The following is a 24,271-nucleotide window of genomic DNA, read 5'->3' on the forward strand; positions in this document are numbered from 1 at the left end:
CTGACACTCATGAGATTACCTGGGGCAAGTCGTATAACCTCTGCACTTGAGATAATAGTTAGAATTCAATGAGATAATGCCATTGAAGTGCTTGCAATAGTGTGTGTGTGTGTGTGTGTGTGTGTGTGTGTGTGTGTGTGTGTGTGTGTGTGTGTGTAGCATTCATATACTGTGTATGTTGATTGTTATAAATCCCTACAATTAGAATAATTTATTTCTAGCTTCCAAATAACAGAAGTTCTCTTTCACCTGATTTTATAATGTAGTTGTTGGTCTATTTTCTATAGGTTTTTTTAATTGAAAAGGTAGTGTAACAGTAGAATTTCAAAGAACAATACCTCAAATGCCATTTCCCTAACACAACAATTATTTTAATTTTGCATATTGCCTTCAAGTTTTGCTAATTCTGAGAAGCTACATGGAGAGGGCACTATATTGAATCAGATTTGGATTTTTATCTTACTCTTTCACAAATTAGCTGTATAACCTCAGGGAAGTTATATAACTGCCCTTTGCCTTAGTTTCCCAAAATATAAAGTGAAGCAGTTAGACCAGATCACCTTTAAGATCCTTCTAGCTCTAACAGTCTGTTTTTTTAATCTGTAATCTACTTTTTTTTTTTTGCTTTCATGATTTACATGAAACTGTATACATAAGATACATGTAAGTAATGTTTGCAAGTTACTTAACTTTCTAAACTATATCAGGGAAATAAAACTTTATGTATAATGAGTTCTGCAAAGGTAAAGTTATAACTAAAGACCCCAGAAATTTTAAAAGTAGCTACCAAATTACCAAAAAGCTATAAAAATTAATATTCAGTCATTATATGTATGTTTGCAACTAAAGTATTACCAATTCCACATGTTAATTTGTAAGTAATACATTTAGTTTGATAAAGCCATTCTAATATTTGTTGATATATAGTTATTAATTCATAATATAAATATGTTACATTAGTGTAGTTTTTCCATGAGGTATTCTTTTTTATTTTAATAAATTTATTTAGTTTATTTATTTATTTTTGGCTGTGTTGGGTCTTCGTTGCTGCACGCAGGCTTTCTCAAGTTGCGGCGAGCGGGGGCTACTCTTCGTTGCAGTGCGCGGGCTTCTCATTGCAGTGGCTTCTCTCGTTGTGGAGCACGCGCTCTAGGCGCTCAGGCTTCAGTAGTTGTGGCACGCGGGCTCAGTAGCTGTGGCTCATGGGCTCTAGAGCACAGGCTAAGTAGTTGTGGCGCACGGGCTTAGTTGCTCCGTGACATGTGGGATCTTTCCGGACAAGGGATCGAACTCGTGTCCCCTGCATTGGCAGGCAGATTCTCAACCACTGCGCCACCAGGGAAGCCCCAACCATGACGTATTCTTAATTTTTAAAGTTTCTCTACCAAAGAGGGAAAAACAAAGAAAAAACAGGAGTGATTCTACCTGACTTAGATCATACTGGCAGAAACATGTCAATGTGAATGTCTATAACTAGTCACGGGATGAAGCAGCCACTCTCCTGCACTGCTGCTTGGTGTGTAACATGGTATAACCTTTCTAGAGACGATCGGACAATACTAATCAAGAGCTTAACTATGTTCCTACCCTCTGGCCAGGTAATTCCACTTATAGGAATTTGTACCAAAGAAATAATAATATGAGCACAAATGCTTTGTTGCAGTATAATACATAACTATAAAGACCTAGCCTAGACCATCTTATTATACCAACTAGTAGAGGCACTATCAAAGACTCCTAGGGTCATGTCAAAATTAGTCAGGAGCTAATTTGAAGATGCTGTCACAGGCCAAATAAAGGTTAATTTCAGCATTAATAAGAATAATAAATAAGATGTGTTGAAACAAATTAAATATGTTTCAATTAATGAGTTTGAATGATAATTTAAAGACAAACAAACATAAAAAGCAAACCATTGGCACATACCAGAAAATCAACTCAAGGAATAATAGGATTAAAAATATAGCCATTTTGCAATCCTTAATAAACTAATGACTCCAGGTAACAACATAAAAGAAGAGATTATTACACATTATGCACCTCTTAATGGCAAAACACATTACCTATGAAGCAGTCTTGCCAAAAAAAATAAAGAAACCACAACTGAATCTGTTAAACCCTGTAGATAGTTGCAGGTAATATAGAGGACAGAGGAACACGTTAAACTATACCATGAAGATGCAATGAGAGAAATCTAGGCTGTGGGAAGTTCTACAGGACAAACAACTTGGTTTCTTCAACAACTAAAGTGGAAGGAAAAAAATATTTCAGTGGAAACCCATTTATATTTCAAGAGATTTAACAGACATATCAACCTTTAACAGACATATCAACCAATCTCATCATGTGAACCTTATTTGGATCCTGCTTCAAACAACCTATAAAAATAACACTATGGTGTTTCCCTGGTGGCACAGTGGTTTAGAGTCCCCCTGCCAATGCAGGGGACACGAGTTTGATCCCTTGTCCGGGAAGATCCCACATGCTGCGGAGCACCTAAGCCCAGTGCACCACAACTACTGAGCCTGTGCTCTAGAGCCCGCAAGCCACAACTACTGAGCCCACATGCTGCAACTACTGAAGCCCGCGCGCCTAGAGCCCGTGCTCCGAGCAAGAGAAGCCACCGCAATGAGAAGCCCGCGCACTGCAACGAAGAGTAACCCTCACTCGCCGCAACTAGAGAAAGCCCGTGCGCAGAAACGAACACCCAGCACAGCCAAAAATAAATAAATTTATTTTAAAAAAATTATGACATTCATGAGACAATTGAAATTCTGAACAATGACTTATTTCATATTAGTAACATATCATTGTTAATTAGTTTAGATGTGATAATGGTTGTTTTAAAAGGCCTTATCTTTTAAAGATCCATATTGAAATATTTGTGGATGAGATGATACAATTTCTGGAATTTCCTTTAAAACAGAATAAGTGGGAAAGAAGAAGAGGGAATTGATGGGTTGGTTTGGTCATCATAGGTTGATAGGTACATAAGTTTCATTATGCTCTCTGTCTACTTTTGTTTATGTTTTAAATTTTCTATAATAACATTAATATACATTTACATATAATGGGTTTGCGTGTGTGTGTGTGTGTGTGTGTGTGTGTGAACACCCATTATAAGGGATACAGCAAAATATTGATGGTGATTACCTCTGGATGATAGAATTGTGGGTGGTTTGGTGATTTTTATCTTTTTGTTTTTACTCTACTGTATATTCTATAGTTTTACACTGCACTTATATTCTATATAATCAGGAAAAAATTATTTTAAAAGAAAATGTTTTAAATTGTTTAACAATACCGTTTTTACCATTCAACTAGAATTCACTTCTGATGTAATGAATAAAATAACTTTGTACTTTTAAAATATAATTGGCCAGGCAAATTACTTAATATTTAATTATAGTTAGTTTTGAGAGGGTACAGAAAATAGTTCATGAAAATATAAGGCTAAAGTAAAGTTTGAGGTCTGGAAATTCTCTCATTTGGTGTAATAGGGTAATCTTAAATTTATAGCTTAGGAGGAAACAGTTAATTTTTTTTCTCCTTCTTACATAACACAAAAACAACTGATCCAGTTTGGCACAAACTTTCACCTCCAAAGTCACCTTTGTGCTGAAATTCAGCACCTCAGGTTTCAGTCAAACAACTTGCAGATGAGAAGAGGTTTCTTAACAAAATTTTCTTGTAATTTTACTATCGTGTTGGTTCCTGGGAACTTGGGAGAGTCGTTTTTTCATAGTTAAGTGGGTCGGGGGAATGCTTCTTTCTCCTACTTTCTAATATGCAGAAGAGCAAGCAGTTTAAATCATTCCTTTTGTATCGCTTAAATAAATGTAAGTCCAAGACAGTAGTTGCAATTAAGAAAAAGATAGTTAATGGGTATTTTTAGCATATTAATAGTTAATACGAGGTACTGCAGAGTTTGTCATTCAATTATGAGAAAAATCAGTCCTTTAAGATCAGAAAAAAAATTTAAAAACTAACATAAATACAATTATATTTTGTAATTACATGTAGACTTACAATAATTATACCATGATCTGAATGTTCTATAATCAGATAATTGTCCCTTCTTCATTTATTTTGAAATAAAGACTTTTCATTTATCTAATTTTCCTTCTTCCTTTTGTTCACATGTAATTTTCTGCTACAGAAACCATAGTCAGCTCCTGTTATGAAATATATTAACAGATTATCACTTAAATAACATTTTGTTCTGAATGTAGGCTTTAAAGCAAAGTCATTGGTAGATGTAGTTTATTCATTTGGAAGTGAAATTTTCTGACTTAAAACTGGCTAGAGACAGATAATGTCAATTTGGGTTCATTTGTCCATTTGAGGTTCCACGGGTAGTTAATTATATGCTTCACATAAATTCAGCCTTCACTTGCAACTATGTGCCAGGCTTTGCACTAAGTATTTTCATATTTACAATCTCAATTATTTACTATAATAACACTGTGAAATAGTTACTTTGGAGAGAGGTTAAGTTGTTTGCTCCAGGTCAGACAGTAATCTAATTGATTGCAAATTTTTTTTTTTTTGCGGTACGCGGGCCTCTCACTGTTGTGGCCTCTCCCATTGCAGAGCACAGGCTCCGGACGCGCAGGCTCAGCGGCCATGGCTCACGGGCCCAGCCGCTCCGCGGCATGTGGGATCTTCCCGGACCGGGGCACGAACCCATGTCCCCTGCATCGGCAGGCGGACTCTCAACCACTGCACCACCAGGGAAGCCCTTGATTGCAAATCTTATGTTACTACTTTTAAGTTATGAACATTGGTGATTGAGAGCATTTGTAGCCGTCGTTGGTGCCTAGTATGGAGCCTTGAACTAAATAGTATGTCAAGTCAGTTCGAAAGCTGATATTCACCCGTCTCATTGTAAAAACAGAGTTCTCTACCTCCCCCCACACCCAGACCCACTCCGGAGGATGTGCAGGAGATGCAATGTGCTTCATACTGCTTCATGCATGGAACCAGCTAAGATGGACCATCTCTCTTGAAGAAGAGGCATCAAGAAGAAGGGAGAGGGCAACCTGTTCACAGCAGCAAAGCAGTGCTAGCTTTCTGCCTTGATCTTTTAACGAATTTAACAAGGTACAGACATCTTTAAGCCTGGGAATACACAATGTTTTGATTCGTTGACCAACAAACTAAAGGTCAACCTGAGAAAGTTGATTCTTGACATATTTCCACCAAGGGTCACTTGTTTCCATCCCAATGGACTCAAAGTTAAGAATTAAAAACCTCAACGTTAGTAAATTATATGTTTGGAATACTGAGACTTCTAATTAGACGTATATCCCCAGTGCCAGTAGAGCCCACTCTGTTCGTTTACTCGTTACTCATAACCTCATGTAAAATTGTTTGTTTGGGATGTGGTTTTTTAAAAAAGCCTTCAGGCTTAGTTAAAGAATGGAATATGTGAGAAAAGAATTTTCCAACTTTTGTTGACTCAGTGATGAAAAGGAAAAGTATGTTTATAAGAATTTGGCTGCTTGGTAACTCAAAAATAATTTATGTAAGAAACTTGAAATTTCACATGTTAAGTGCTAAATCCAATTATACATTTCAAACACAATTTTCCAAAGCATATCCTTGTTCTAGCTTATTAATATTACAGAATCATTCTGATGGGCATCAAATTATTAACTGTTTTTATAAGAGTGTACTAGAAATTACTACTAGGAATATTTTATTTGTGGAAACATAAATACAGGTTAGGCAACACCTTGTAAGTGGACTTGAACTAAAGGATCTTAAAAATAAATAGGAACAACAAAAATAAAACATGACTAACTCTCCAGCCACCATCAAAACAAATGTTTCCAAGGACCTGAAGCCAAGAAAATAGAAATCTATAAACACAAAGGCTAAGATAAATCAGTTGCATCTCCTAGGTCTCCATACATGACAAAACAAAACACTGAAAACCAACGGAAACCAAAAAAACCCACTTGCTGTGAAGGAAAGAATGTTGAAGAACATTGACCTTTTCTGCCCTCTGCCTACCACAGAAATCCCCACCCACTGCTGATTTTTATTTTTTATTTATTTTTGGCTGTGTTGGGTCTTTGTTGCTGCGCACGGGCTTTCTCTAGTTGCAGCGAGCAGTGGCTACTCTTCGTTGTGGTCCTTGGGCTTCTCATTGTGGTGGCTTCTCTTCGTTGCAGAGCACAGGCTCTAGGCACGCGGGCTTCAGCAGTTGTGGCATGCGGTCTCAGTAGTTGTGGCTCACGGGCTTAGAGCGCAGGCTCAGCAGTGTGGCGCACAGGCTTAGTTACTCCACGGCATGTGGGATCTCCCTGGACCAGGGTTCGAACCCATGTCCCCTGAATTGGTGGGCAGATTCTTAACCACTGCGCCACCAGGGAAGCCCCACTGCTGATTTTTAAATTATTGAATCTCCAAAAATTATGGGAGATGGATGTCTTAAAAATGCAGTAGATTCAATCACATAGGTCATATCATTAGCTGAAGTAGTAATTACTGAGGGAAGGCTAATCTACTTCATTCATTTTAATAACCAATTCTTTCTCAGATTTACCACAGAGCCAAATCAACCTAATTATTAAGGTACAGTAATATTGTATTGAACTGTTTTTCAATCCAAGAATTTTTATTATGGAGAGAAAACTTGGATAATTTTAGCAATTATGTGCTTCATTTCTCCTTTTCTGTACCTCCATTCTTGCTTATATATAAGGTACTTAATTTAACTTGCTTCATTCTTGATGTTTCACATCTTGTCATTTTCTTTTAGAAAAATTTAAACTAAAGTTTAAAAGGCTACAGGGTAAGTGTTGGTGTCTAGTTCCTATGTTTAACAAATCATAGTCCCTAGAGCCCAGACTGCTGCCCTGGAGAACAAGAGGCCAAATTCTGGCTGCCCTGAAAAACCCCGCATATACAACTAATGCATATTCTAAATCTTACCATACCTCTCCCAAAACACTTTCAGGGATGCCTGACCTACACAACCTCTCCTTGCAGCCAGGCACACACCATTTCTCTTATTTGGATGTAATATTGCTAAAGAGCAAGGTCACTTGAAAGAAAGCTGAACTTGCAATCAGAATCTAAGTGTGAGTTCCAGCTCTTTAGGGGACCAGTTACAGGTAATTTAGTGCACTGGGTAAGTGCATGCCTGCTAAAGCCAGAATGGGTTGGTGCAAATCCTGGTTTTTCCACTTTCTAGCTATGTGACTCTAGGCAAATTATTTAAATCTTGTGCCTCAGTTTTCTCATTTGTAAAGTGGTAATAATATTAATAATTACCTCGTAGAGTTGTGAAAATGAAACATCTTAATATGGCTTAGAACAGAACATCAGGTAGCCTAAGCACTCAATAAATGTCAGCAATTATTATTGCTAGCTGCATGACCTTGGGGAGCTCACCTAACCTCTGTGATACTCTATTTGATCTTATGTCCAAAAAGGGATCATGACTTCATATGGTCTTTATGAAGACCAAATAAACTCACGCAACGTATGTGACAGTCATTTTGAAAACATAATCAAGTATTGGACAACTCCTTCAAACAAGCAGAATCAGTTCCTTTCCACTCTGTCCCTGTAATACTTCAAACATATGCATACACCTGCTAAGCACTTGTCACACTGTATCATAAGAATTTGCTTACCTGTCCATCTCCCCCACTAACAGTGCATCCTCTGATTCACCTCTGCACCCTCACCACGTTGGACATACCTGGCATAGGACAGGTACTCAATAAATATTTGTTTAAATGAATATTGTCCAAACAACTGAGCAGGAATTCACAAGGCCTCTGCCAGGAATGATGGATTATCACTTTTTGCCAAGTATCCTCAGTAGACCACCCAGAAATGTACTTGTTTTTCCTCAGACACAATATATTGAGATTCTGTCATTTCTAATGCAGCTTGTGTGGTTGCATTCACTCATTCTTTTCCCTTAATAAATACGCTGGGCTCCATACAGTGTACCACAAGTGGCAACTGTCCAGGTTAATTTAGTACCACATACTATGCAGAAAGAACCTATTTAGTATAGAATCATTTACAAGTGGAGATGATAAGCTCCTCGGTTTGATATCTTCATTAGAGTGGTAGAATCTCAGGGTGGGAAAGAATGGTTTTTTAGAAGTGGGAGTCCTTATAGAACAATAAGTTAAAGTTGGGGATCTGACTGCCTAAGTTAAAATCCTTGCTCTGCTATGTACAAGGTGTAAGACCTTGGGCAAATCACTTAACCCCTCTAAGCCTCAGTTTTCTCATCTGTAAGATGGAGCTAGTAAGATTGATACATTAAAAATAATAACCCAGGGACTTCCCTGGTGGCTCAGTGGTTGGGAATCCGCCTGCCAATGCAGGGGACATGGGTTCGAGCCCTGGTCCGGGAGGATCCCACATGCTGCAAGCAGCTAAGCCTGTGCGCCACAACTACTGAGCCTGTGCTGTAGAGCCCACAAGCCACAACTACTGAAGCCCGCGCGCCTAGAGCCTGTGCTCGGCAACAACAGAAGCCACAGCAATGAGACGCCCACGCACCACAACAAAAGTGTTGCCCCCGCTCGCCGCAACTAGAGAAAGCCTGTGCGCAGCAACAAACACCCAACGCAGCCAAAAAATAACCCACATTAATCACTTTTTATGGTACCTACCGTAGAGTAAGCACTTAGTATGTGTTTGCTATTGTGATTAACCCAATCCCTCACTGCAGTGTTTGAACTTCCATCACAAGTGTATTCAGGACATGAGGCATGAGTGCCCAGCTTTTGCCTGAATACCACCAGGGTCAGGGAACTTACAACCTCCACCAGTTGTCCACTTGATTACTGGGCAAAACAGAATTGTTGATAAATTCTAATAAGTTGTAATATACATACATCTTCTACTCAAGGGTCTTCCATCTGTCATTTGGGATTACCCAGACGAAATCTAATCTCTTCTTGCAGGACAGCCCTTTTAACTTTGGAAGGCAGCTACATGTGCTAGCTATCACCATCCTCCTCACACACCCACACCGACTCTCAGATCCTTTAATCATTTCTGATATGACACTGATTACAAGATCTCATTTTACCCTTTTTACTCTTCTTGAATAACCTTTTATTTATCAATGTCTTTCTTAAAGGCTGAAGATCAGAATTCATAAAACAGAGCAAATGTGACCTGATCACTAGTGAGAACTAGAGAACTACTCCCCGACTTGAACACTGTATTTCTCTTAATACAACAAAAGATTGATTTTTGTTTTGTGGAAGTTACATCACACTGTGTTGACTCATCATCTACTCACAGTCAACAGAAGGCTCTAAATCTTCCGACGTGAGCTATTGTAAGTCACCTTGTCCCCAACCTGTACTTGTACAATTGAATTTGGAGATCTTTGAGTACTTTATATTTGTCCCTGGTAAACTTTATATTGTTAGATGTGATTCATTATTATATTTTTTCAGGATTTGATAAGGGGGAGGAGAATTCTGATTGCATCATCCAACTTATTTGTTATCTTTTCTAGCTGTGCATCATCTGTAAATTTGTTCAGCACGCGGTCAATGTTATCATCTTAGCCATCAATCAAAGTGTTAAGGGCAACAAAACTGAAACCAGATTTGCATTAGATCCCTAGAGGCCTGGGTGTGCATCAGCCTCTTAAAATTTTTTTTTAAAAGACACCATTCATTCATCAACAATATCTATTGAGTGCCTACCATGTACCAGTTATTGTTCCAAGTGCTGAGCATATATAGTGGTGAACCAAAAAAAATCCCTGTCCTCATAAAGCTTACATTCTAGTTAGGGGATAAGCAATAAATAAATATGAAGATAAATAAATAATAATAAGTCTTTTTTAAATGAAAAACTAAAGCAAGGAGGGGGTTCACGAATGTTGACAGTGGAGGTGGAGTGAGCAGTTACCCATATGCAGTGTGGCTAAAGCAGAGTTGTTTTTGAAGTTTGACTGCACTGCTCATGCCCTGCATTCTTACTGTGCATCTGGCCCAAAAGGTGTCCCCGAGTGGGAAGCAAGTCTTTCTGGTTTCTCAAAACTCTCTTTTTTCTGTGTGGAATCATATTAGGAAAAATCAATAGAACGATGATAAAGAATTTAGATAGCCATGAAATAAAAAAGAAAATATGAAAGGACATAATACCTCAAGAGACTGTGCAACATTTCTTCATATGCATAGGATATTCAAACATTGTGAGGCCAGCTAGACTAGCAGGGGAGCTGGTCATACCTCCTGATTAAGACTCCAGAGAGAGACTAAAAATTGTTACTCTACAAGTATAGCATATGGTTGAAAATGAAATAATAGAGGAAAAAACAGAAAAGCTAACACTTACCTTATTCCTATCCCCATGTTCTCAAGTATGGAGTGGGTTATGAATCCAAAAGTTTATGGGAAGTCAGGAGGATGGAATGCTTGGGTGACCCCAAAACATGGCTCAGACAGTCTGGATACTGAACTCTAGAAAAGAAGCCCATAAGGGACAGATTTGAAATCTACCTCTATTAACTACTCTCTGCTCATGATTCTAATGCTGATAAATTCTTCTGAATAGTTTTAGATAATCTTCAAATCCCTTTGATGTTAGAGGGACTTGATAAATCTTTGTTTTCTAAAATCCTAATTGCAACCTCTGATTGGAAATTTATTTTCTACTCTCACAGTGATACTTCTAATATTTATTTTCATTCACTGAGCATCTATTTTGTACCAGATACTTTGTTGGTGCTACGAGTACAAAGGTGAATAGAATAAACATGTTTCCTGCTTACAGAAACCTTCCAGTAGAGCTTGCAGTAGAGGGCAAGGCAGAAACTGGAAAGGCAGCTCCGATAAAGCAGTGTGTTATGAAGAGAAGAGTACCAAGAGCTCTAGGAGGGACATCTAACCCAGAATTTGTGAGAATTGGAAGTTAGTAACTTCTACGTGGAGACTTCCAAGGTACGAGGAGTTAGTCAAATAAAGAGGTGGGGCAGATCTGTTTCAGTGGAGGAAGATCTGTTTCAGTGAAGGATGCACGTTTTGAAGGTGACAGAAATCACTGATTATCTGAATACTGAAAACAGTTCAGGATAGCTGAGACAGCGTGGTCAGAGATGAGACTGGAAAGGTAAACAGAACCAATTTATACAGAGCCTTACAAGCCATGTCATAGAGGAGGTACAATCTACTGAAATCTCTGATTGCTTAAATGCTGGAGTTTTGAAGGGAAGAAGTCAAAACTGCCACTCAGGTTTTTGACTTGAACAGCTGGGTGGACAGTGATATCACTCACTAAGACACTTACTAAAGGGATGAGACCAGTCGTGGTCATGTTTGATTTGTAATGCCTGGGGAATACTCTCCGGGCACGAGTAGGCAGGTTGATCTTGAAGTCTGAGAATACAGGCTTAGGAAGCATCAGTACACGGTAGGCAACAATAGAATCCAAGGGGATGAAAGCGATACACAGGGAGAGTGTCACCGAAGAGAAAAGGGCTCAGAAGAGAACCCAGAGGAGCACCAAAACTTAAAACATGGGCAGAGAGGGACTTCCCTGGTGGTGCAGTGCTTAAGAATTGCCTGCCAAGGCAGGGGACATGGGTTCGATCCCTGGTCTGGGAAGATCCCACATGCTGCAGAGCGACGAAGCCCGTGAACCACAACTACTGAGCCCGTGAGCCACAACTACTGAAGCCTGCATGCCTAGAGCCCATGATCCGCAACAAGAGAAGCCACTGCAATGAGAAGCCTGCGTACTGCAACGAAGAGTAGCCCCCGCTCACCATAGCTAGAGAAAGCCTGCGCGTAGCAACGAAGACCCAACGCAGCCAAAAAATAAATAAATTAATTAATTAAAAAAATATATATGGGCAGAGAAAGGATCCCTGAAAAAAGTACAGCCAGAGGGTACAAAAAGAGTGCGATATCATAGAGAACAAGGGAAAAGCACATTTCAACAAGCAGGTTATGGTCAACAAAGGTAAATGCTGTCAAGAGATCAAGTAGGAAAAGTCTGAGGAGCACCTGTGGAGGGAGCACTAAGCACTAAGGAGGTGTTTGACCAGCTGGGTGAGAGCGGGGTCAGTGGAGGCAGAAGGCAGGTCACAGCAAGCTGAGGAATAAATGGAACCTGAATGTAGACAACTGTTTTAAACAATTTGCTTTAAAAGTAGAAGATATAATCCCTAGATTTTCTTCCCAAAGGTAGGGAAATGGTGCCACTACGAAGACTCCCTCACCACTTTTTTTGTTTGTTTGTTTGTTTTTGCAGTACGCGCGCCTCTCACTGTTGTGGCCTCTCCCGTTGCGGAGCACAGGCTCCGGATGCGCAGGCTCAGCGGCCATGGCTCACGGGCCCAGCCGCCCCGCGGCATGTGGGATCTTCCCGGACCGGGGCACGAACCCGCGTCCCCTAGCATTGGCAGGCGGACTCTCAACCACTGCGCCACCAGGGAAGCCCTCCCTCACCACTTTTACATTAGCTCAGTTACCACATGGCGATGCTCTTGGTAGGCATGGCCTTTGTGTTGGGCTGGGGTCTTGCAACTGGTGCTGGAAGTGGCTAAAACTGTCCAGTAAACCAAATCTGCCTTTCGTACTCTTCTTCTGCACCTGGCCCTTCTCTAGGCCTCTAAACTTCACACAGGCTTCCTGGGCTCTGACCTCTCTGAGCAGCCCACCAATGAAATGACCTTCATGGGTATTGAGAAAAACCTGATCAGACACAACTGTCACACCTATTGCCATAGCTCATGTATTGGGACCAGTCAGAGGGAGGGGAGAGGAGTCTGGTCACCTTAGAGCAGATAGCTGGCCCACAGCTGGCTAGGCAGGGGTCATCTCTGAGAGCAAAATCCAGAAGCCAAAATCTCTGGATTTGGGTTGGGGGAAAACAGATAATCACAACTACCAGCAGCGCTGAGGTTGGTCCTAGGGAGTGAACGTGAGCCTAGATACAATGGGTGAACACCGTAAGGGGTTTGGATGAGAGAGGAGGAGCAGGGAGCAGTCAGAGAACAGGGACCAGGAACTAGAAGTAGGCTGGAGCTATTATGCACAGAGAGGCCAGGCATAGCTGTGCTGGACAGGTGGCCCTATCACCACCAGCTCTGTTATCCTGAATCCTCCACTGCGTTGTTTCAGTTCTCACCCCTTCATGACAACGAAGTGACATTTCTGACATTCACGACGACTCCCAAAATCTTATACCCTCAACCCCTCTTAGTAACCTGTATTCCAAGGAGAAGATAAGGAAGCTCTGGCCTGGATGGTGCAAACAGGGAGCGCACAGAGGCAATGGCAGTAACTAACCCGAAAAGGTTGCAGTGATAGCTACCCCGAACCTAAGAGCTTGTAGCTGAATTAGCCCTAAATCAATAGCAAAACTGGCCACACGGCTTGATTAAATGAAACATTATTTCTCAATTGTAATCATTCCAGGATATCTGTGTTCTCTAAAATGCACACTATGACTGAACTGAAAGGCTTAACTGTCTTCAGTTTGTGATTACGGCACAGAGAGGAGATAAAAAGCAGTGGTAAACATCAGATAAAGACAATATTTTTGTCTTGTGCACAGACCAGCTAAGCCGCACAAACTGGCTTTTCAGCTGAAGATTTTTTTTTTCATTTTACTCGACTCAATAATCATTTACCCACTGGATATTGCTTAAGGGGCAGAGTTTTCATCTAATTCTCATTTAACGAGATTGAAAAGGAAAAACTAAATAATAATATGCCATTTGTGTATAGTGCTTGTCTTTCAAAGAAGACATCATAACCCATTTTATACTATCTAATTTACATTAACAGCCCTTTTATAGTGTAAATACTAGTAAGGGCTATTATCATTTATTATTATCATGCATACAAAGTATGCATAGAAGAAACTGAGGCATGCGGGAATGAAATGACTAGTTCAACGTAACTTCCATTTTAAAGGTGTAATAGCTGGTTTTTCCTTTTCTTTTTTTTGTTTTGTTTTACAATGAAGCCATGCTTTAGATAAACAAGCTTATTAAGGTGTACCTTGCCCTTAAATTTTAAGATGAAAAATACCTTGCTTAAAAGAAACCACAAGGGGTTTCCCTGGTGGCGCAATGGTTAAGAATCTGCCTGCCAATGCAAGGGACACAGGTTCGAGCTCTGGTCGGGGAAGATCCCACATGCCGTGGAGCAACTAAGCCCGTGCACCACAACTACTGAGCCTGTGCTCTAGAGCCGCGAGCCACGACTACTGAGCCCACGTGCTGCAACTACTGAAGCCTGCGCGCCTAGAGCCCATGCTCCTCAACAAGAGAAGCCACCATAATGAGAAGCCTGCGCACCGCTAGCCCCTGCTCACCGCAACTAGAGAAAGCCTGCACGCAGCAACAAAGACCCAATGCAGCCAAAAATAAAATAAATTAAATAAAATAAAATAAGAAAGAAAAAAAGAAATCACATGGGCCAAAATGTTCATTCTGTTCCACAGATCAAATCTCTCTCCCAAATCTAGATGAAAACCAATCAATTCCTATCACCCAACTCATTTTATTTATTTATTATTATTATTATTTTTTGCAGTACACGGGCCTCTCACTGTTGTGGCCTCTCCCGTTGCGGAGCACAGGCTCCAGACGTGCAGGCTCAGTGGCCATGGCTCACGGGCCCAGCCGCTCCTTGGCATGTGGGATCTTCCCGGACCGGGGAACGAACCTGTGTCCCCTGCATCGGCAGGTGGACTCTCAACCACTGCACCACCAGGGAAGCCCACCCAGCTCATTTTAATCAGCACAGTGCTCAGCACCTTGCGCCACACACATTACGAGGCGTTTGTGTGTATCACTCTCCTCTTTACATGCATTATGCTGCAGTAATCTTGTCATCTCAATTGTACTTGGAAAGTACCATTCCATGCACTAATTCTGTGTATATGTAAAGTCATTGACACTTTCATGTTTGTATGAGCTTCCATCTGTGGGGTAACATTTTTCTAATCTTTTCATGTATTCATCCACTCACTCATTCATTTATTCATACTCTCAAGCACTCATGCATCCATTCAACAAATATGGATTGTGTGTCCAAAATGTGCAAACACTACTCTAGATGTAAAAGATAGAAGAGGAAGACAAAATCACTGACTTCAGGAAACTCAGCCCAGTGAGGGAGCTGGAAGAGTAAACAGCTGTAGTTAAGTGTGGTTGGTGTGGAGATGGAGTGACACATGAAAGTAGTGTGGGGACAACAGAGAGGGGATTGATCTCTGTCTGAGAGGGTGAGAAAGGCCTCTTAGATCTGAGCATGCCAGGAAGAAGGGGATTTGGGTATCCCAGGTAGAGGGCACAGCACAAGCAAAGGCACATATAAGACCATCTGTGCGTTTGGGGAACCACAGGAAACATGGTATAACAGGAGGTTCTTCAATATTCTATAACTGGTTCTATTCCATAATCTAGGCCCTAGATGTCAACATAAATAATTGTATAAAGGGAAATATATGGTCCATGGGTTGTCTTCAGTCATGTAAGTAAAAACACATTCTACATGGGACCTGTATCAAACTACTTTTTGAAACTCTAACAGTTTGAAAAATGTCACATAGGTAACAGCACAAAATCAAAGCTTGGGTCTGGTCTACCCAAAGTTTGTATTCTCCATATTTCATCTCTAGGAGGCGGCAGGTAAGAACAGCCTACCTATTCATCAAATATAGGTAGGTGAATACTTAGTCCACCTCCATTATGATTTCAGTATAAAATTTTTATATAGAAATACTTCCAAATACAGCATTTCCAAATGCACTACACTGTGTGAGTCAGATATTTCCTGTTTACCTCTTCCCAACCATTCAGCCTTGGTGCTGCCCAGCCTCCAAAAGCATGAGAGCCAGCCTTATAGACCTATCAGCACCTCTATACACCAGCAGGAGGTGTTGGAAATAGTCTCTGAAAATTCTACACCCAAGTGCCTGCAGGGACAGCTCTTCCCTGAAGCTTCTGAGAAGTCCTGCATGAAGGCCTTTGTGAACCAGGTCTGTAATAGATAAAATGCAACCATTACAGAGAACTCACATAGAACCTTCCCTAGACTAACCCTACTGCCTTGGTAATCCTACTCTGAATTCCCTTGTCACTTAAGAAAAACTTTGCACCACCAAATTGCATCCTTGTTTCTATTTGGAAACTTTTCAGAGACTCTAAGAGTTCAAAATAACTAATCTATTTTGGTTCCTCACCAATTATAGAATCCTGTCTAAGATATGGTTTTTTTTGTTTTAACTTGGCCACGCCACGTGGCTTGTAGGATCTTAGCTCCCCGAACAGGGATCGAGCCTGCGCTCCCTGCATTGGAAGCATGGAGTCTTAACCACTGGACCGCCAGGGAAGTCCCTCTAAGACATTATTTCTTCATTCATCTACTACTTCACCCATTCAAAGAACATCAACTTCCTCATTTCAGACTCTCCTGAAGCCAATCCAGTCAGCCTTTGTCCCCCATTCTACTACTGCAAACACACCTGTGAAGGTTGCAGTGACCTCTCTGTTGTCAAATCCAGTGGTCAGTTGTCCATCCTCACCTTACTGCCCTCTCAGCAGCTACTTGGCACTAACGATTAGTCCCTTTCTGTTGAAACATTTTCTTCACTTTGCTTCCATCACACCACACTGGCTTTCCTTCTACTTCATTGTTTATTCCTTCTCAGTTTCTTTTGGTGGGTCCTTCGTGATTTCTGAATGCTGGGAGTCCCCTTGGGCTTAGTCCTCTGCAATTTCCCATCCAGTCCATTGCTTTATTTTATTTTATTTCTTAAATTTTTATTGGAGTATAGTTGCTTTACAATGTTGTGTTAGTTTCAGGTGTACGGCAAATTGAATCAGTTATACATATATCCACTCTTTTTTAGATTCTTTTCCCATATAAGCCATTACAGAGTATTGAGTAGAGTTCCCTGGGCTATACAGTAGGTCCTTATTAGTTATCTATTTTATATATAGTAGTGTGTATATGTCAATCCCAATCTCCCAATTTATCCCCCCGCCAATTACCCCCTGAAAACCTTAAGTTTGATTTCTACATCTGTAACTCTATTTCTGTTTTGTAGATAAGTTCATTTGTACCCTTTTTTTCAGATTCCACATATAAGCGATATCATATGATCCACTGATTTAAATACCATATCTTTTGTCCTAATGTCTGACTTGGAAGCTGCAGAGGGGGTTTCTTTTCCTAGAGGCAGTGAAGTTTGGGTTGGGCACTGAAGGAGGAAATTAGTTGGCTGAGGAGAGAAGATACTTAGGGGAACAGGATGGGGAAAGGCACAAAAGTGTGAAAAGGCAAACTGTGTTCAGAGAAGAGAGGGAAGTCTGGTGTGGGCTGAAAATAACTGGTAAGGTAGGATGTAGCCATATTGAGAAGAACCTTGATTTACAGCTAAGGAACTTGGACTTTCCCCTGAAGACAATAAGTATGAAAGGTATCAGAGGTTCCTAAATAGGGAAGGGATGTGATTATTCATATTAAAAATAAATACATAAAAATTTAGTAGCAAGATGACGGCTGAACTAGAGTAAGGGGAGACTGGAGCCAAGAAAGCCAATTAGAAGGTCACTGTAATAGTCTAAGGAAAGGATTATGGTCTGAATCACCATAGCAGCAACAGGATGAAAAGTAGTGACAAATCCAAGGGAGATTTAGAAGTAGCATTGAGGACATAGTTATTGATTAGATAGGCATTTGGGAGTAGGGGAGAGAGGTCAAGGTTGAAGTGTAATGATATTAACTAAGCTAAATAAGAGAAGGAGAGCAAGAAGGTGGGGGGAGGAGGATGAGTAGCATATTCAATTTGCAGTGATTATAGGACATCCAATGGCAAATGAAAGACACACCTGCAGATCGGGAGAGAAGTTTGGACTGAATATATAGGTTGAGAAGTCAGTGTCCACTGGTAGTTAAGTCCTCAGAATGGGTGGGATACCCTGAGGAGGGCATACAGTGAGAAGAGTGCCAAGACCTTGAAAACAAAAAGCATGCAGGCAGCTGTCAGAGGAAGAGGAGCCAGGGGAGGAGACTGGGAAGGAGCAGAGAGATAGCGTAAGAACGGGACAGAGGTCTGCAAGTAAAGGGAGAAGAGACCTTCAAAGAGGAAATGATCAACAGTTCTCTCTGGGGTAGGATGAGTGATAAGATTTGGTAATTAGATCTGATGAACACAGTTTCTACAGCATTAGAAGGCAGACTGGAACGGATCAAGTGAAGACTCCTCTTGGAAGTTTGGCTGTAAGGGAAGCAGGTAATGGCTGGGAAGAAAATGGAGTTGGGCAAGGTACAGAAATTTTTTTTATGAAATGGAAGTCTTTAGTATAACAGCCAGCCAGCTAGTTTCTGCTTAAACAACTCTTGTGAGCTCACTACCCCACAAGACAACCTTGTTGCATTTTTAACTAGCAATTGATCATCCTGAACAGTTCACCATATATTTGTTGAGTGCCTGCTCTGTCTAGAGCATTGGGCTTGGCATTTCAGTGCCTAAAAAGATATTCACGACATGGTCACTTACTGAAGTGGATTTAAAATATTCAAAACTCATGAAGAAGAAAATCAATTGTAAGTCCACTATTGAGATATTACCACTAACAATATTTTTCTGTGTATCCATCCAGTCTTTTTTTCTGAGCAGATATATTTAAAAATAAATTACCAACATTTTCTGGTATCATGACATCTTCCATAATCTTCTTTTTACTGGATGCATAGATTTCATCAAAGGAATATATTACAATTTATAGAATACTTCTTTTTGGACCCTTAGGTTATCTCCAAGTGTTCAATATTATAAAGAAGGCATGCTCTACTAAATATTCTTCTACATTAAATTTTGTGAGTGTTTCTGGTTATTTTCTTAGGATGAAGTCTTAAAAATTAAATTACTGTGTTAAATAGTTTGCACACATTAAAATTTTTTTATACACAATGCCAAATTGCTCTCTAGAATGCTTGAACCAATTTACATGCCCCATATTGTATAAGCATGTATATTGTATAAGTGTGTTTATTTCCCTGAATCTTTATTCATGGAAGTTATCATTTTAAAGTTCTTGACAATTTGTTAGGTACAAAGACATCTGGTTTTACTTTATATTTCTACTTATGGAGTCTTCACTTGATCCATTCCAGTCTGCCTTTAATTACTACTAAGACTGGACCAATCAAATTCTTTTTTTTCTTTTTGCCTTTTCATGTTCTTTACCCACATGGCTTTCGTGTTCTTTACCCACACTTCTTTTGAAATGTTGTATTATTCTTATAAATTTGTAAGAGCTCTTTATATATTAAGGACACTACCCTTTGTCACATATATATCTAGTTGCAAAAGTTCTAGCTCTCATTTATATTTTAATTTTGTTTGTGGTACTGTTTCATCTACATAAACTAAAAAGTTTTAAGTAGTCAAATCTATAAATGTTTTTCTTTTACAAATCATAAACCTTTATTTTTTCACTCAGATTTTTACCACTCTAAGGTCAAGAAATGCTTACACTACTTTCATCTTTTCAAGACATATCACTTCTCTTGTATGGGTCATTTTTCATATTTAACTCTTTAATCCATTGGAAATTTATTCCATTCCTTCTTTTTTTTTCCCTTATAAATTTCATTTATTTATTTATTTATTTTTGGCTGCAGTGGGTCTTCGTCGCTGCGCACAGGCTTTCTCTAGTTGTGGAGAGTGGGGGCTACTCTTTGTTGCTGTGCGTGGGCTTTCTCTAGTTGCAGAGAGCAGGGGCTACTCTTTGTTGCTGTGCACAGGCTTCTCATTGCGGTGGCTTCTCTTTGTTGTGGAGCACCGGCTGTAGGCGTGCAGGCTTCAGTAGTTGTGGCACTCGGGCTCCGTAGTTGTGACTTGTGGGCTCTAGAGCACAGGCTCAGTAGTTGTGGCACACGGGCTTAGTTGCTCCGTGGTATGTGGGATTCTCCCGGACCAGGGCTTGAACTCGTGTCCCCTGCATTGGCAGGCGGATTCTTTTCTTTTTTTTTTTTTTGCGGTACGTGGGCCTCTCACAGTTGCGGCCTCTCCTGTTGCAGAGCACAGGCTCTGGATGCACAGGCTCAGCAGCCATGGCTCACGGGCCCAGCCGCTCCATGGCATGTGGGGTCCTCCCAGACTGGGGCATGAACCCGTGTCCCCTGCATCAGCAGGTGGACTCTCAACCACTGCGCCACCAGGGAAGTCCTGGCAGGTGGATTCTTAACCACTGCACCACGAGGGAAGTCCCCCATTCCTTCTTAATCATGTTTGTTCTATCCTTTTGAATCAGAGATGATGCTTTGGTTTCAAGAAAGAGAAATCTAACTCAAATTGGCTTAAACAAAATATTGAATTTATTGCCTCCTGTTAGTAGAAAAGTTCAAAGGCTTCAGGGCCATGTATGGTTAGGTGGCTCACACAATGTGGAGAGGACCTGATGATTCCCTCTTCATGTCTTTGCTTTAGTCCCTGGTGACAGCTCCATTCTCAGTAGACTCTCCCAAGAGACTCTCCCCTCCTGGTCCCTAGATGGTGTCCAAGAACTCCCAGGTTACATGCTTCTGCCTTCACTTCTAGAGGAAAGTGTCTTTGCCTTAGCACAAAAATCCTGACATTCTCTTTCGTTGATTGGACTGACTTAGGTTACATGCCCATACATGAAGTGGTCACTGGGGCCAAGGGGATGAAATTCACTCATTGACTTAGTCTGGACCACATGCGCTATCTTCTGGTGATAAAGGTGGAGTCAGCTTTCTCAAAACTACATGGATGTCCTACAGAAAGGGCAGCTGAGAAAGAGGGGTTCATGCGAGAAGACAACTAAGGTAAGGACTACATCTTTAAGTATCAAGATCATTGCTTTTGATAGAAAACGACAAATCCTCTGCCATTTGAAAACATTTGTTCTACCACCGTTAACGCAATAGAAACTAGAGTTAAAATCATGAAAGGACATGGTCCCTTCCTTAGGTACTAAACCCCTTACATTCCAGTTGCATAGGGACCACCTGGGCACATCACAGTTTCTAAAAGTCTAATCATATGTGACTGGGACAATTTCCTCCATGGCCAACTAATCTATGGGTTCTCTGAATTCCTTCTTTTAAACAGGTTACATAGACTTAGTAGAAGAAATAAGACAATAGCTCCAATTCTCCCCTGAATTCATTCTGGCAAAGTCTCTGTCTCCTGGCTACTTTGTTTTCTGGTTACTTATTTGGACCGTTCCTGTCTTTTTTTTTTTTTTTTGTAATCTAGAAGTCTTATACCACTTTGCAATGTCTTTTCCTGGTTTGTGACCTGAGACCTATATCTTGACCTAAATATCTTCTTAGAGGAGCCCTCCAAGGGCTAACTATAGCTAACTAAGTTGGACTTTGGAGCACTGGGGCTTTATGTCGACTACAGCAGGGATTCAGAAGAGGCAGGACACAATAGTACTCATGTGCTGTGTGCCAGGCACAGTTCAAAATGTCCTGCCCAGGGCAAGCCATTACCTGACCCCATGAATGGGATTAGTGCCCTTATAAGGAGAGATGATCTCTCTCTCTGTGTGTGGATACAAGAAGGTGCTCATCTGCATCAGATACCAAAGCTGCTGGCACCTTGACCTTGGACTTACTAGCCTTCAGAACAGAGAAATAAATGCTTTTTGTACAAGTCACCCAGTCTATGGTATTGGTTATAGCAGCTCCAACTGACAAAGACATCATTCTCCCTGCCTCTGTGACATACCTGTACAGTGACTTGGCTTCTGTGGGCCCAGAGAAGTCTCTTTTTACCCTTTCTTAGAGGTTTTGACCACAGTTTTCCTCTCTTGTCTCAGTCCTGTCTCTAGTACTTGCTGCTCTTCTATTCTTCAACTCCTTGTATGATACACCATCACTTACTGTTTTTAGAGCCTTCCCCACAAAACACTACCACGTTAAATATATCTATTGAAGACACTTTCTGATTTTAGAATTATTAAAAATGTGTGGGAAACGCCTTGTACCTTAGCATCTAGTAAATGCTATAATTGAATGATTTTGGTTTTTAGCTACCTATTAACATCAGACAGTCTGCCCCATTCAGTAGTTGGGTTGTGCTACCCCTTCTTTATTATTATTCTTACTATATCCATAAGCAAAAAACAAACAAAAATTGTCTTCAGTACTTTTCCCAGAGTCCAGTTTTCTCTGGACTTTAAGTCCTCTGGCGTTATTTTCACAGGTCTGAGTCCTTCTTTAGAGTGAGGCCTCCCCTCCTGCTATCTATTTGTGTACATGTCCTTTAAAAATACAAGCTAATCAGAACACTTCTTGAGCAGCCACATTGATCTTTTTTAGATGCTCCCTTTTCTTTATTGAAATCACTGGCTTCATAAGAATTTAAATTTCAAGTCACTTTACTCCTCTTGAGCTTTCTTTCCTAGTTCCTGGCCAGATAGAGCCTTATGTCCATATATTCTCTTAACTTGCTCAAGTTTTCTTTGTATCCGGTTAGCAAGTGAAGAATTGCCTTCTCTGGCTACTACAAATTCAAGGATACTGTGGTCACTTTAAGTTGTCTGTCACTTCCACTTCACCAACACATTCTTCTTAGCTGGTTAGAATTAAGCATAGAATAGTACCTTTTCAATAAGCAATTAGTTTAAATTTAAGTCATGCCAACTTTGACGTTCACTTTTCAGCAGAATGAGCTTGTCAGTAGATGTTGAAGTTCTCCATTACCCCTACATTGTGGCCCTGTGCTATTAATTCTGTCATTTGTATTGGGAAAGCATTATTGATGTGGCCATAACAGGATCACAAAGCATGCTAGAACTAGCTGACAACACATGGCCAGGGGAGAGACAGCATGAGCCCCGAAGGGAGTGGAGAGCTCTCCTCAGGGCATGGGCTGTGAATACAGAAGCCGGCTTGGATTAGGGCAGCTGGGCTGTTCAAGACCTGATGTCCCTTACCAAGGTGAAGTTCAAGAAGCTATTAATACTAAGAAGTCCAGCATGAAGGCTGAGGCACGGGTGTATCACAGTTTAAGGAGATCACGGCAGGGGTGTGAACAGCAGAATACAGCCCTCTGTATTCTGTATTTAATACAGCCCTCTGTATTAAACAAGACATCAGAATCATGGTCAAAAAGACCAGGGTTCAAGAGAGTGTTCCAAATCTACAGGAAGCCTGGATGCAAGGCAGAATGAGCAGAGACTGAAGGTGTGGAGGTTAAGGTGGAAGCCCAGAATTGGACAAACATGGAGTGGGAGGCATAATAGGAGGGACCTGCAGATATCCAAAGCTCACAGCTGACCTGGCTAGAAGGAAGCACGACGCTGGGGCTGATACTGATGACACACTTTCTCCCTAGTCAAAACTGGCATTTAAGTCTTGGGGAACTTGGAGAATTAGACCTATAGGCAGAGCTCCTTAGACAATCCAGCAGCTGGCAAAGGCATGACAACTAGCCAGCTGCCTTATTGTAAGCTCCTGTGACAATGTCACTTCTGCTTTTATTTTCACCCAAATCTTCTCTACCAGGCATCAACCTTCAGGTTTGTGGGTTTTCATTTGTATTCGTAAGTTCTTGACTCACAGGGCTACTCTACTTTGCCTTTGTGTGCTTCTTTAGAAGAAATTACGTACCTTCATATTGGTGTAATACAACAGCTATTGTTTACTGATTACCTATCATGTACAGGTACCATGCTAGCTGATTTACATACACTATGTCTTATTTAATTCCCACAGCTCCTCCTTGGGAGGTGGGTATTATTATGCCCATTTTAAAAAGAGGAAACTGAAGCTTATATGGTTTATGCAATCAGCTCAAGGTCACACATCAGGGAAACAAAAGAGCTCGGATTTAAATTTAGTTTTGTCTAACTACCTATCTGTGGCTTAAATGACTACATTTATACTGTAATACAATTACTGTCAAACAATTCTCACTGACACCTATCAGCCACTAGATTTTTCATCTATCTATCTATCTATCTATCTATCTATCTTCTAACCTCTTTTATCTCTAACTATCTAACACTCAGTACTGCACTATGTAAAAATGATTATTAATAAGTACTTACTGAGAGGTGGAGTCAAGATGGTGTACTAAGAGGACCCGGAATTCGCATCTCCTCACAACTAGGGCACCTACCAGGCACCAGTGGGGGACCATGGACACCTAAGGGGACAGGAGGAGCCCCCAGAGACCAGGTAGGATGTGGGGTGTGGGGGGAGTGAAGGGGGAGAAGTGGAGGCGGGACGGGACTGGCACCCCTGAGGGGCGGCTAGTGGAG

At 40.8% G+C, this 24,271-nt stretch overlaps 1 protein-coding gene across 4 annotated transcripts in view; it reads right to left on the minus strand.

The window, feature by feature from the left end:
* The window catches only part of MKLN1 (muskelin 1), a 360,180-nt gene that overhangs the window by 320,979 nt on the left and 14,930 nt on the right, over positions 1–24,271 (minus strand). Inside the window, exons 1-2 of one of the 4 annotated variants that reach the window (XM_060156651.1) lie at positions 10,342–10,471; positions 7,650–7,717 (exon numbers count right to left, since the gene is read on the minus strand). The exons of 1 other annotated variant lie outside the window; for it this stretch is intronic. The gene's annotated coding sequence lies outside the window, so the exon portion shown is untranslated. Of the gene's footprint in view, positions 1–7,649; positions 7,718–10,341; positions 10,472–24,271 lie in introns of those variants that run through there. 2 more of the 4 variants (XM_060156654.1, XM_060156653.1) reach the window with 2 other exon arrangements.

The sequence above is a fragment of the Lagenorhynchus albirostris genome, chromosome 8, assembly GCF_949774975.1.
Source record: "Lagenorhynchus albirostris chromosome 8, mLagAlb1.1, whole genome shotgun sequence".
Lineage (NCBI taxonomy): Eukaryota > Metazoa > Chordata > Mammalia > Artiodactyla > Delphinidae > Lagenorhynchus > Lagenorhynchus albirostris.